Source organism: Pteropus medius, unplaced genomic scaffold (genome assembly GCF_902729225.1).
Source record: "Pteropus medius unplaced genomic scaffold, Ma_sr-lr_union100, whole genome shotgun sequence".
Lineage (NCBI taxonomy): Eukaryota > Metazoa > Chordata > Mammalia > Chiroptera > Pteropodidae > Pteropus > Pteropus medius.
This window is the reverse complement of record NW_024349227.1, coordinates 2,068,861-2,083,187: the sequence shown is the minus strand read 5'-3', so window position 1 is coordinate 2,083,187 and position 14,327 is coordinate 2,068,861. Positions and strand designations below refer to the sequence as shown.

The following is a 14,327-nucleotide window of genomic DNA, read 5'->3' as shown; positions in this document are numbered from 1 at the left end:
ACTTAATACTGGAGCCGCGTCTTGTTGAAGTGCAGTGGGAAAGGGTGGCTGAGCATGGGGCTGCTGCCGCTCTGTCTAGGCCTCTTCCAGGGCTCCAGCGGAGAGAAGGTCCTCAGGTGGTCTCAGATTTAATTGTAGCAGTAGGGTTCCCCAATGGAGGGACCAAACCTCTTGCCATGTAAAAACCAACATTCTTCCCGGATGGGTATCAGTGAGCAAATGAGATGTGCATTTGTTTGTGCACATCACCCTCATAGGAAGGATGACATCAAGAGTGTCACCATGATAACCACCTGCATAATGCCATCACCTGGTCACCCCACCTGCAGCTCTATCAATACGACCAGCCCCACCACTGCCATTGTCCTCAGCTGTGATCACCAGGACCTCCGTGCTCACTGCTGTCACCACATATCACCCTGAACACCCTCTACTAGCGTCATCATCTCTTCCATCCACTGCCCCAATCCTAGTCATCATAAGTACCCTGATAATCAAAAGAAAATTTATATGGCTTCATCATTGTAACATGGACAGAATTTGAAACAGATATAGATTCTTCCATGAGGAAATATACATGAGACAATGAGACCCATTATAATACTAACATGAGAACAAGTGGATTTGCATGTACACAGAGGTCCGCCCTGAACAAAGCATGAACATGGAAGTGGCATGCGTGCCTGGAGAGCACTGGAGGAAGGGGAGAGGGGATGGACGGGTAATAGGGCACAGGCCTCAGTGTGGCCAGCTCAGTGTGGCCAGGAGAGCTCTACACATTCTGCATGGGGGAAATAAAAATGAGAACCCTTGGCCTCCTACTATCTCCTGTTTTCAACTCTGGCTGCACAATAGAATCATATGGGGAATCTTTTAAAATATACTGATGCCTATGTCCCACTCCAGACCAATTACACTAGTCTCTGGGGGCGTGGTACTAAAAACAAAAACAAAAACAAAAACAAACTCTCGAGGATTTCCTTGCATGCAAACTTTACATCAAAAGAAAGAAAGAAAGAAAACCCGTAAAACAAAAGTAAAATCCATAGTTGTTGATAATGAAGTATTTATTGAAAAGTGTACTGATGTCTGCAATTTACTTTGAAATACACCAAAAATAAGATGGATTGAAAGACAGATGGAGAGAGATGTGATAAAGCAACTTTAGCAAAAGATTAATGGTAGAATCTGGTAGATGGTAGGTATATTGGTTGCTCGCTATAAAATTCCTTCAACTTTGCTGTATATTTGAAATTTTTCATAATAAAATATTGGAAAAAAAAAAAATCTCCAACTGGTTTTAACATGAAGCCAGGACTGAGAACCACTGCATCTGAAAGAAAAATCCATAAGTGAGTTTCTCTTTCCTCCACCCTCCATGTGTGAAAAAACCTACCCGCTTCCTAGCAAACTCTCATCCAGTGCTTCCCGACCCTTTTCAGGTAGTGGTACATGCAGAAAGTGTTTGTACGGTGTATGGAGGCAGCTACTGGCAGCAGAAGCCTGTGACTGGGGAGATGAGAGAGAGACACAAGGCTGCCCCAGGCCTCGCCACAGCCACACCAGTGGGCCTGCTCTGCTTGAGTGCTCAAGTGCCCACTCTGAGTCTCCCCGAGCTCAGCATTCTTAGCAAGGATTAAATCCTTTCCCAGGAAAATCAGAGCCCGCACACACACATGCAGGGTGTGGGATGGACACTGCGGGCAGAGGCCAGCCCCACGCCTCATCTGTATGCTCCTCCACACCCGTTGGCCCTGTCGGGGGGTAGGGAGTGCCATGGCAACACCGTGCTCTTTAAACACAGGAGTTTGTGCTGCCATCGCAAAGCAGCATTAGGCAATTTAATTAAGGAGCTGGCAGCAGACAAACTTTGTGAGTTAAAGGCATTTTATTAAATCCCACTGTATTATGCAGCTCAGTTCCCCCAGGAGCCACAGAGCTGGGGAGGACAGAATTTGCTGGGGTTTTCTTTTCTCTTCTCTGCTTTTCCTGGCCTCCCTTCTGCTTCATGAAAGCATTCCCTGAGCGTGGGGAGACCCCAACTGTGACTGCCTGCTCCCCCACCCGGGCGGCAGGCCTTGGCCTAAGGTCTGCAGGCAGCAGTCTAGTGTCAAGGAATATAATCACCAACTTTGATCCCACGGTTACCGATCAGAGAGTGCATTCACGCGCATGTCCCGGGCCAGACCTCCAACCCCAGCTTCAGTATTCACACAGCACATTCCATGTTTTGGCTCCAAGCATCGCACTTCCCATGCATGACCCCATTGAATCCTCCCACATTCTTGGGGTCAGGATGCTGGCATTCTCATTTTATAGATAAGGAAACTGAGGCTTACAGATGTAAAGTAACGTGTCCAAGATCTTATAAGCAGTCTGTAGCAAAGGAGAAAGCCTAGCAAGCTGACTGCAGAGCCATGGCTCAAAGCACGACTCCCTGCCACCTCTTAAGGCTGGTGACCTGCTGAATGAGTTCTATTCTAGTCACCCAGCCAAAAAAAAAAAAAAAAAAAAAAAAATTCCAGGGTAAAGCTGGGGTGAGAGTGGGGCTCTCCACGATCCTGACCTCCTTCCTAACCAACCAAGCCTAGAATGTGCCTCGTGAAAAGTCACACCCAGGACTCGAGAATTTGCCGACATACTCAGAGGGCCCAACCTCTCCTCCTGGCTGGCGTAGGGAGAGAGTTCCTCCTGTGAGAGCAAATGTAGGGAGGTCTAGCACAGCGCCTGGGCTCCTGGGCCACCAGAGCCTCCCCAGCCTCCCAGCCCTGCCTGACAGGAGAGCCCAGGCTTTGGAGTGGAGCCAGCAAGGGCAAAACGCCCTTCACTCTGCAAACGTTCATGAGTCCCACCGATGCACGGCCTCACAGACATGAGTAAGACAGGGTGCTGCCCTTCGGACCTGTGCCAGATACCGTCTTCTTGGGCTCAGTTTCCTCAATTCTAAAATAGAGTTGTCATCTGAATAAAAATAAATAAAATGGGGGCCATGACATATGCCTTGTATAGCTAAAATAGATGCAAAGTATAGCTAATTTCATCGAGGGCTTATTCTCTGCCAGGGACCTGCCACTCAGTATTTTTTTTTCATCCTCATAACAACTCTATTATATGACCCCCAATGTACAGATGAGGAAATCAAGGCTAAAAGGAGTTAAGCCTCTTGCTCAGGGTCAGACAGCTTGTAAAGGGTAAGAACCAGTGCTCTTAACAATCCCATTCTCTCTCTTTGCATATGTATAAAGTATCCCCATATGTGCGTGCATATGTATATGTGCATCTACACATATTTTATAATTATATACATTAATAACAGCTTTGAGGTGTAATTCAAATATCATAAATTCATAATCACATTATATTTGAAAAGTAAATTTCACAGCTGGATTTGCCACAAGCTTAAGGATGTGTTTTCGTTATCTGACAGGAAGGAGCAGACGTCATGAGTGCGGGGCTTCTCCTCTTGAAAAGGCATTCAAGAGTCACAGCGCTGGAGCCCGTGGAGCCCAGCCACGCAGCTCCTGGGGAGGAGGTGGCGTGAGGCCCGTGCCTCGCTGCCCCTCCCCCACCTTGCTCGTCATCTATCACCATCCTCTCCCAGCCCCCACCAGACCTGAGGCTTCCACTTGCTCTGGGTCTCCTCTATTGGTCCCCATTCCCTTGCCCTATGTGGTAGAGAGTGAGTCATTGGGGTGCCATCCAGGTGACCCTTTGAGAAGTCCCCAGAGTGGAGGCTGTGAGTGCGGCAGGCCAAGGAGGACAGAGCCAGCTGCAGGGGAGGGCCAAAGGGCTGATCTGAGGGATGCCTCATTCCACACTGCCACAGGCCATCTCCCAGGGAAACGGCAGCCTCTGCAGGGTCTGGGTGGACATCCAGAGGTTCTAATCCCAGCTCTACCATTTACCAGCTATGGAACAATCTCACTGAGTACCAGTTTCTTCTCATCAGTAAAATGAGGATAAGATATGAATTTTAATATGTACCATTCACTGACTGAGGCTGTCGCAAAGCTTTTTTTCTTATTTAATCCACACAACAACCCTACAAGAGTAGTAGTGTTATATTTACTGAAGAGGAAATCGAGGCTCAGAAAAGTTAAGCAATTGCCCAAGGGCGATTCGGATCCAGCACTGTGTGAGGCTGAGGCCCTTACTCTTAACCGCCGCTCCAGCTGCCAGGCTGTGAGGGAGCTTATGGGATAGGTGTGTGCAAAAGGACCCCAATGGGGGCTAAACAAAACTAAGGCAGCGGGCTTCCCCAGACTCACATGACTCTGCTGTAGTTTGGTCATTTTTCTTCCAGTGAGATAAGAACAAGTGCTCCAGGGGCTGCACACCCCACCTCCACCGCTGGAGCAGTTTGGGCAGCACACGTGCGTGTGCGTGCATGTGCGCGTGTGTGTGTGCATGCGTGTGTGTGTGTGTGTGTGTCTGTGTGTCTGTGTTGGAGGACACAAGCAGACAAAGAGGCACTGTGCCCAGCCAGGTGAACCAGCTTGGAGGGGAATGGACTTGGAGGCTGTACTTTGCCAATGCTTGCTCTCCTGGGCACAAGGCCTGGGTGATGCCAGCTCGTTTTCACAGCCATTTTCTCAGGGAATTAACAGGGGAACATTCTCCTCTGTAATGATGATAAAAACAATAATAATTAACAGGGCTATAGCTAATATTACTCTAGTACCTCTCCCAAGACCTCAAGACTCTGGGCAAACAGCAAATCTGCTGGCTTTATAGGCACACCCCAGGGCCCGAGAAGCCTCGGGAATTGCCAGATTTTCTGTCTCCTCCAGCAGGGAGGCAAATGAGGTGCATACTCAAGATCGACCTGTGCCAGGAGCTGCCCTTTGAGTGACAGTGGCAGAGCTGGGAAACAACCCTAGGTCCCCGCCTGCTGCTCCCCTGCTTCATCACCCCTCTTGTTCTGGGATACCCCTGTGCACAGGAGTAGCAGAATAGGTAAGGGAGGGATTGAGTTGTCAGTTATCTTTCCCAAACCTCCAAAAGCCGCCCCCATCAACCTCTGCACTCCCTTACCCAGCCGGCTCTGCCTCAGGGAGGACCGCCCCTGCTCCTGCAGCCAGTGGGGCCATGTCTGTCCAGCAAGTCCGCTCCTTGCAGAAGGCAGCTGATGGCTTTCTCTGGTCCCAGCCAGGAATCATTATGCACCAAATGTCCAGTTTAAACAAGCGATTAGGCAGCTCTATTAAGAGCGCACGTGCTTCCCACCAGGGAGGGACAGGACGTGGCCAAGGTGGGCAGGAGGAGAACCCCAGGGCCTTGCAGCAATGGGCTTTCCTCCTCCAAAGCATTTTCCAGAGAGTTCAGTGCAAGGTAGAGCTCCCAGGGTTGAGAGCTAGCATCTTGAGCGGCTCGAAGCCTGACAGATTTCAGACACAGAGCCCACTCCTGATGGTCTGGGCAGCCCCCCCACACACCCTGACATGAAGGACCTTGAGAAATTTAAGTAGACAGAGAGGCCAAGGCTCTTACGTGGCCTCTGGCCAACTTCCCCATACCTACTCTTGAAAAGCAATGACTGGATCCAAGTTACATTCCTTTGCTTTCTCCAGGAGTTGCAGGACAAGGAAGGGGTCAGAAGGGGAGGCATGGTCAGGAACTGTGTTTATTATAAACATATTCCCCCAGAATCTCCAGAAGAAAGCCTACTTGATCTCTTAAGTCCACAGATGGACTGAAGAGTCTGGAAATATCTCCAGTTGTATGCAAACGTGTGTGTGTGTGTGTGTGTGTGTGTGTGTGTGTGCGTGCGTGCGCGCGCGCATGGGTGTGTTTTCCTGGAGAGAATGTCCATAGCTTGTATCAGATTTTCAATGGGGTTTATGAAAATCTATTCCTTGGTCAGCTTTGAAGAGAATGGGTTGCCCCCTACTGTAAAGGTGACTTCATCTTGTGGAACCCAGTGGTGGATTTTGAGGCCTGGATTCCACCTGCTTGAAGAGCGGGGGTAGGACAAGTTTGGGGACACACTGAAGCAGAACTATGACAGATATTTGCCAGGCAGTGATAAATTGCCTTCCTCATCACCTCAGTTTTCCCATTGTGAGAGTTTCATATCTACTGTTCCCTGTCACTTCAGTGACAGCCCTCTAATGATGAAGGTGGCATTGATGTCATAAAAATTGCTCCAGAACCCCAGGGGATAGACGGAGATCAGGTTCAGGAAGCTGGGCACTAAATGTTTTGCACAGCAAAGCGGAAAGAACAAAGCCTTCAGAATATGAAAGACCTGAGACAAATCCTACTTCTGCCTCTTACTGTGTGGCCTTGAACAATTAACTCGGACTCTCTGAGTGTCAGTTTCTATATCTGCAAAATGGGGTTATCTGGAGGATTAAATGAGGCCATGCTGACAGAGAATGGCATCATGCCACTGGCACACAACAGGAGCTCTATAAATGCGTTCTCTTTCCCAGCAGGCATGGGACCCCTTTAGCCGTCGGCTGAACCACTGCAATATCAGAGAAAAGGGGGAACTGGGGAATGGCTACTGGGTAAGATGTGTAGTCAGAAGCCATTTCCCCTACAATGCTGACTGAACTCTCCCCATCCTTCGTGGCTTGCCTTCCTCCATGAAGCTCCCCTCGGTGAAGCAGTGAGTGTTCTCCTCAGCATCCCACAAACCATCAGGGCTTCTCGTCCATCTCATGCAGTCTTTACTCAGTCTCTCTCCCTTTGTGATGAGAGGTCACTGCCTCACCTAGATCAAAAGGCAGACCCCTAGGCTGCTTCAGCAGCAGCCCGAGCCCCAGTCCCACCCTTGCCCACCTCTCCAGTCCTCCCCTCTCTCTTCTTTCCTGACGGATAGGGACCGGCTGCCCTCTTGTGTGCTTTCAGATCTTTGAGCTTGTTGTTCTGGAATGTCCTTTCACTCTCTGCTTGGAGAGCTTTTAATTATCCTCCAAGTGTCAGGTCAGTTGTCATCTCCTTGTGACACTCTGCCTCCTTCCTGCTCCCACAGCACCTACCCTAGTTTAGCAGGGGTCACGGGGTGGCTGTCTGCCTCCCTAGACTGAGCTTCTCCAGAGCAGGGGCTGGGCCTGCTCAGTCCTGGCTTCCCCTCTGCCTTGCACAGGGCCTGTCACATGGTCGGTGCTCAGTAAATGTGGCTTGGGGTAAAAGAACAAATGGTGTGGTTGCCCATGGCTGGCATTAGGGTCCCTTTTAACAGAAGGCTTTTTATAAAGGTGGCAGTCCTCTCACTGGTGGCTAGCTTGGGTCCTGCTGGAGTAGGTTCAACCCTGTCCAGACAAGAAGAGCATGTGGGTGACGTTAGAGGGCTGATGTGTTCATCCCATCTGGATTGGGGTCAGGGCAGAGGGCTTCTGCCAGTCACCCTAGAACCTTCTCTACCTTGTACCTGCACAGGGAGGGAGCAGATAGGGAAGGGAATTAACAGTTATGAGCACTGCCAGTGTCAGGGCTAGCTCTGTGAGACTAGCATCTTTAACTCATTTCCCAGATGAGGACACTGGGGCTCTGGGGTGACTTACTTGCCCAGAGCCATGTAAGAAGTCATACGGAGTTAACACTGAAGCCAGTTGGTCTAGCTCTAGAGTGAGAGTTCTTTTCTTTATAGGATGCTTCCTTTTACAGAAATCACAATGGCACCCAGAGGAGACAGAAATGGGGAAAGGCTCACACTGAAAAATTATGTGCGTGTATTTCTCCTTCACTGATGATGAAGACAAAAGAATGGATAGAGGATGATTTGAATCATTTGCCAAAGTGGCTATGGACAGCCTTTCCTCCAACCTGTCTGGATGCCGGTCGGAGGATTGCGCGCTGGGGTTTAGTTTTGTAAGGCGCCCCTCTAAGCTGTTATCTCCATCTCAAGTTCTGCTGAGGAATGGCTATTTCAGCACCGATTCCTTCCTCTCAGTAAAAACCCGGGGCCTTTATCCCACCCCAGTTTCTTCTATCCCACCACATTTGGTTACCTGCACTACTCGGCCAAAGCCTCAACCCCAAGAGGGTGGGGAGGAAGACGTGCCAGGAGGGGAGGAGGAAGCCCTCCATGGCAAGAAACACGGGGACTCCAGACCGAAGAGGGAGAAGAGGGAAAGGGGTGGGGCGGGGGCGGGGCCAGCCGTCTGGAACTGAACCAGCCCATCGCATCAGGGACTCGAGTACCTTTATTTTTGATCAGTAATATGTGACCTGAAAAAACTTGGGATTTATTGCTATGCTTTTGTTTTTTCGAGTGTTATTGTTTTTCTTTAGTTTTTAGTGAACGTTCCTTTCTAAAAAACTACTTTTGTTTCTGTCGAAATTGAGAGAAAATAGGGATGGGAGGCACCTGCGGCACAGCCCCTCCGGGACGGCAGCTAGCGGCAGACTCTGGAGAGCTGGGGGCGCAGGGGGAGCAGGGGGAGTGCGAGGAGGAGACGGGGAAAGGCCGGGAGGACCAGCAACCTCGACCAGGAAGGAGCGCTGCCTATGAAGAAGGCCGGGCTTCTTCACTGCTCAGGAGCTGTTTCAGGCCCCAGGTGAGATTCCCTGGCAACCCCAAGCACCTAGATTCTGAGCCAGGGCTCTGCAGCAGCGTTTATAGCTTCCTGTTGGGGTGCCATGGAGGTGGCTGCTTGGCTCCTGCTGGAGTGGCCTGAGAGTGGCCTTTGGTGAGGAACACTCCAGATAGCAAAGGAACGAAGAGGCAAAAGAGAGGCTGGAAAGTTAAGGCGGGTAAAGGCCTTGAGGAGCATAGTGTGGCGGGGTTAAGTGTTTCTTTCCTTCAAGAGATGTCATGCCATGTTGGATAAATAAAATGCTATGCAATTGCAAGAGACAAGTTCCACAGTGTATTAGATACCACCACACTGTTACCCCACTGTCAGCCACCATCAGGGTGACTGATGACTTATCAAAAGCCACTCTGACATTTCCAAATGAGATGTTTTGATAGACATGCCATTCAACAGGGCCAAAAAAGCCAGATAGAACCTGAATGTAAATGAGGAACGTTCTGTCACCTTTGTCTCACCTATTTGAAAGGTTTTAGTTTGACAACAAGGCCTTCTCTGGGAGAGAGCTGAAGGTGGGGGTGGGGGTGCGGGCGAGAGGGAGGAAGGGACGGAGAGAAGGGACACTGGAAAATGAACAGGTGAGAGGGAAGGGAAGAAGAGCTCCCTAGAACAGTAGGGAGTCGTGGCCAGCAGAGGCCAGGTGAGATGGCTCTCACAGAATGACTCGGCAGAGTGAACCAGCAGCAAGAACACAGGCCTGTGCTGTCTGGTATGGTAACCATGTATGTGGCCATTCAGGATCTGAAATGTGGCCAGTCCAAACTGAGAAGTGCTGTAATATAAATGCACACCAGCTTGTGAAGTTTTAATAAGGAAAAAATGCAAAATATCTCATTAATAAAATTGTTATGCTGATTACATTTTGAAATGATTCCTTTTACTTTTTTAGATGTGACTACTCAAATATTAAAATCACGCGTGATTTGCATTATACTTCTATTGAACGATGCTAGCCTAGACTGTGGATCGGAAAGATGGAGGTTCAAATCCCACTTCCAACACTGACTCACAGACTCTTGGTTGAGTCATGTAACCTCTCCAAGCCTCAATTTCCTTATCTTGTCAAATGTGAAAATGGTCTGTGTTCTTGTGAGGTTGCTGTGAAGACTGAATAAAGTGATATGTGGAAAACACCTGGCACAGTACCGGCTACATGGATGATCAGCGAGTGGCAGTCAGGCCCCCTATTTCTGGGAGCCGGGACTGAGTGCTCTTCTGGCTTCATCACTAGTTAGCTTCATGCTTAGCTTTTTTTTTTTTACCAGCCTCTGTGAGAATTTGGGAAACTATTGTCCCTTTGTAGACCTCAGTTTTCTCAATTGTAAAATGAAGGGATTGGGTCAGATGGCTTGAGTCCCCTCCAAAAGCTGTATGGCCCTTATTCTGATTTATCGAACCTCTGTGGGTCTCAGTTTCCTCATGGTGAGGAGCAAGTAGCAATAGCGGCCTGAAGGAAGAGGATGTACCTGACTTTCTAGGTGCCATCACGGGCTTTTGCCTTATGACAAAGACACCACTGCCCTCTGGGCTGGGCTCTGGAACCACTGAGGGACTGTGCTGAAGCCCCCATACCATCAGTGTCTGAAGCCTGGGGCTACGAGCAGCTGAGTGAGCCCAGGTGAAGAACTCACTGCTTGATCATAATGTGTGAGTAGAGAAGGTAGAACAGGCCTTAAAACTTTTAGCCCAGGAGTATTGTAGCATTGTCTTTCCTATAGAGCTCATCCCTGTTCCCAGCTGCTGCCCCAACAAGCCCCTCTCCTCTCCTAAGCCTCCCACCTTCCAGGCCAGTGCAGTGGGAATGGAGGTCAAGATTGCCAGGGGACCAAGGCTGGAAGAGGTGCTGACAGCAGCTTAAAGACCTAGGGTCGGCCGTCCTCGAGGCCTCCGACCAGGTGGGGGCTGATGGTTTTTCTCTCGGACCCTAAATGCCAAGGCCTTAAATATCAGGACACAAGAACTCTTCTTGGTAGATCCAGATCAAACAACATTTCAGAGGGTGGTCCATGGCCCCCTCGAACCAGAAACACCCAGCCGGAGTGCTTGTTAATCATAAAGATTCCTGGACTCCACACCAGACTTCTGGAATTGGACTCTCTGGAGGTGAGACCCAGGAGCTCACATGCTAAACACACTCTAGAGGTGGTCTCTGATAACCACTAGTAGAGACCCCAGGTGAAGCTTGGTCTAGTGACTGCACGGTGGGAGAGACCCCTTAACAGCCCGACACCTCCTTCTCCACCCAGGAGCCTTCATTTCTGTCAGCCCTGTCAGCAGGTGGGCGTGAGATGTTTGAGTGCAGGACCGGGTGCATTATGAAGGGAAAGGAAAAGCGGGGGATGACTGCGTGCCTCTTCTCACATCCACTGGCCCTATATGCAGAAGGTTCCCAGGTACCTGGGGAAAATGGCCACACTGCAGCAGTGGGGGTTGTGGGAAGAATGCCCTGTGATGAGGAGCCAGCCACACCGGAATGGCTGGTTTCTCTTCTTTAGTGACAAGAGACGGGTACGTAGTGATGAGCTCTAAGACCTCTGAAGGCAACAGGTACTATTGAGGCTGTGGACCCAACCCCCCAACACCCTTCCATCGGGTCATATGGCAGCCAGTGGAGGCAGACACAGGTGTGGGGTCAGCACAGGGTGAGAAGGAACTTGAGGCGGGTGGCCCAGCTAAAGCCACCAAAGGCAAGATAGCAGTGGGGAAACAATACAGCCTGTAACTGGCTGGGTGGGAGTGGGGGTAGGGAACAAAAGACAATAGTGAAAGATGCAGAGAGAAGGTTGGAGAAGAGCAGCCAGCTGTGCCTTCAGTGATAGAGGAGCTGGGCAGGACACATGGAGCTGAACCTCGCACGTGGCTGCCTTCGCTTTCGGATAAGTCTCAGCTGTTGGATCCCAAATGTCAGACTGAAAAGCCTGAGACATGACCTCATCCAGAGGTTCAGGAAGCTGAGGCTCCAAAAGGAGAAATCCCTTCCTGCCCAGTTCCCAGTTCGGTGTGCTTCTCGCCTCCCCGAGTGCGTCTGGTTAGCGCCTACGTAACGGAAGGATGGCTTCGGAGGTGCGATGAGCGGAGAAGACCAGGGCAGACCAACAACACCCTCTTGTGCACCAGGTTTTATTCAAGAGCTCACGCAGGGGCACTCAGCGCTGGCCCACTGATTTGAAACCCCTTCACTTGCACGGCCTCATTATCATGCAGTTGGTCACCGACTCCACTTCACAGATGAGGAACAGGAGGCTCAGGGGCTTCAGGTTACCTGGTGGTGGCGACAGGCCTGGACCCAGGCTGCTCCTGACCAGATGCAGGCTCGTGCCTCTCATCACGCTGCCTCCACAAACATGTGAGAGGGCAGCGCATGGAGCTGGAATGAGGTCTTGCCAAAGTCACAAGAGGCAAATACAAGAGGCGCCAGCCTCAAGGTCCTGGCTTCAGGACGGAAGGACCAGGCAAAGAGATTTGTGGAAGGCCACAGAGCTAATCAGCGGCAAAGCCAGGACAAGATCACTGGATTCCTGATTCCAAACTTAACTCCTCAGGCAGCAGTGACTCAATATGTGGGTGAGCCTCGTCACTGCACAGCGGAGGGCGGAGGCCGGGAGCCAGGGTCCATTCCCTTACCTGCTGCTGCTTGGGATTTAGGGAGGTTCGCACTGAAGAATGGCCTCCTGGGGGTTGGGGATCTCGGGCTGAACAGCTCTGCACTTGGAAACCACTAGGTTGTGAGGCCCTTAGGGCAGGGTCTTGCTTGTCTCTATACCCCAGCATCCTGCACGTTCCCAGCACACGGCTATGGTGATAAACGAATGAATGATGTGTGAATGAATGAATCAAATCAAACTAACAGGAAATGAGGCTAAGTGAGGGGTGTGGCAGAAGAACACGGACTGGGACTCAGAACTTTTTGTCTTCTTCCCTCCTGCGTCAGTGAGTATACCTAGTATTGTGCTGGGTACGAACCACGGGCAAGAGAGGGACACAGTGTCTGAGGAGAGAAGGGACAAATAAGCAATAACAAGGAAGCATGACAGCTGAGCCTGGACCCAAGTTGACCCAGAGCAAGCCCCTGCCCTCTCTTGGCCTCAGTCTGTTTAGTAGGAGTTGGGGTTAGACTAAATGATCTGCGATCACCTCCCACACTGCCCAGCACGGCCAGCAGGTGGTGGGCTCACAGGCCCCTCCTGGGTGTAGAGAATTGTGGGGTGGGTGGGGAAGAGCAAGGCCAGGCAGAGTCACCCTGGCCCAAGGGAGGCAGACAGATGCTCCTGGAAGCTGGGTCCCCAGAGTCTGAGCAGCCAGAGGTAACTGGCTGTGACAGAGGCACGAGCCAGTAGTCAATTCCATTCAATAAAACTCTGATTGCCTAGGAGCCCTGTAAATAGCAGGCTCCCATGTGGGCCTGAGACGCTTTCTGTTTCCCTCCCCACAACCCACTGCAGGTACCTGCTTTGCCCTGTCCAGCCCAGCTCTGTGCCAGCCAGAAAAGGGCCCTCGGCCTCCGGTGCAGGTGGGCAGCAGAGGGTTACGTGTCTCCTGGCAGGTGAGGGTCCAGGCCACAGGGCAATGGGAGGAGGAGGGAGCCGGAATCACTTAGCCCTCGTTAGTCCAAATTAAAATCAGGAGTGAGATGACAATTACAATTTGCAGTGGGCTAATTGTTTTCCCTCAGAAGCTGATCGTTTTGCAGATTGGGGAAATTAATTGTTTCAAGTCCCATGTGGATTAGCTTTGAACCCAGCTGAGGCAAGACAGTCTCTGCCTCCTACTGGACTGGTTCTCTACCTCTTTACCACCCCTGAGGCCAGCCACCCAGCCTCAGGCTTCTGCCCTTTGGGATCCTCAGGCAGGGAGAGACTGAGGGTCTGGGGGTCCTGCATGGGAGGAGGAGCGAGCATTGGCAGAAAGGCAGGGCTGGGAAGCAGCTGGTCAGAAGGTGCAGCTAGCTGTTCTGAAGCCAGCAGTGCAGCTGCCAGGAGGGGGTGCTCTAGCCTGTGGATATCCCTGTCATCTGCCCAGCTGAGGGGTGGGCTCTGGAAAGCCTCCTTAGCCTTGCCAGAAGTTCCCATTTCCATGTGACAGTCATTGTAACATTCATTCATTCATTCAACCAACTCCAGTGGCCTACTGTGTGCCAAGCACCGTTTAAGGAGGCATTGTTCACTGCAGTGAACAATGGACACCATCCCTTCTCTCGTGGAGCTTACATGGGGGATGGACTGTAAGTGGAGAGTAAACATCTAAGTAGCTAAGATATCAGGTGGGACAAGGGCTCAGAAGGAACTTGGTAAGCAGAATAGCTCTTAAAGATATCCACACCCTAATCTGTGGAAACGGCTGAATATGTAACTTTACATGGCAAAAGGGACAGTGCAGATGCAATTAAGGTTAGGGACCTTAAGATTAGGGAGAGTGTCCCAGAATATCTGCGGGGACAAATCTAATCACACGAGTCCTTAAAAATCGAGGACTTTCTCCAGCTGGAAGCAGAAGAGGGACTCCAAGCAGGCAAGGACTTAACGTTGTGCTGCTGGCTCTGAGACGTAGGGGATTATGTACAAGGACTGAAGAGCGGTCTCTGGAGCTGACAGCAGTAAGGAAACAGCGACCTCAGTCCTACACCCACAGGAACTGGACTCCACCAGCCACCTGAAGGCGCTCGAAAGCACATTCTCCCCAGAGCCTCCAGAGCTGACACCTTGATTTTGGCCTTTTGAAACCTGGATCAGAGAAGCCAACCCAGAAGGACTTCTGACCCACAAAGCTGCAAGACAGCAAATGTGT

The 14,327-nt window shown here is 50.8% G+C and overlaps 1 protein-coding gene across 6 annotated transcripts in view; it reads right to left on the bottom strand.

Moving 5' to 3' along the window:
• The window catches only part of LRRN2 (leucine rich repeat neuronal 2), a 63,575-nt gene that overhangs the window by 19,845 nt on the left and 29,403 nt on the right, over positions 1-14,327 (bottom strand). The gene's annotated exons all lie outside the window — the stretch shown is intronic.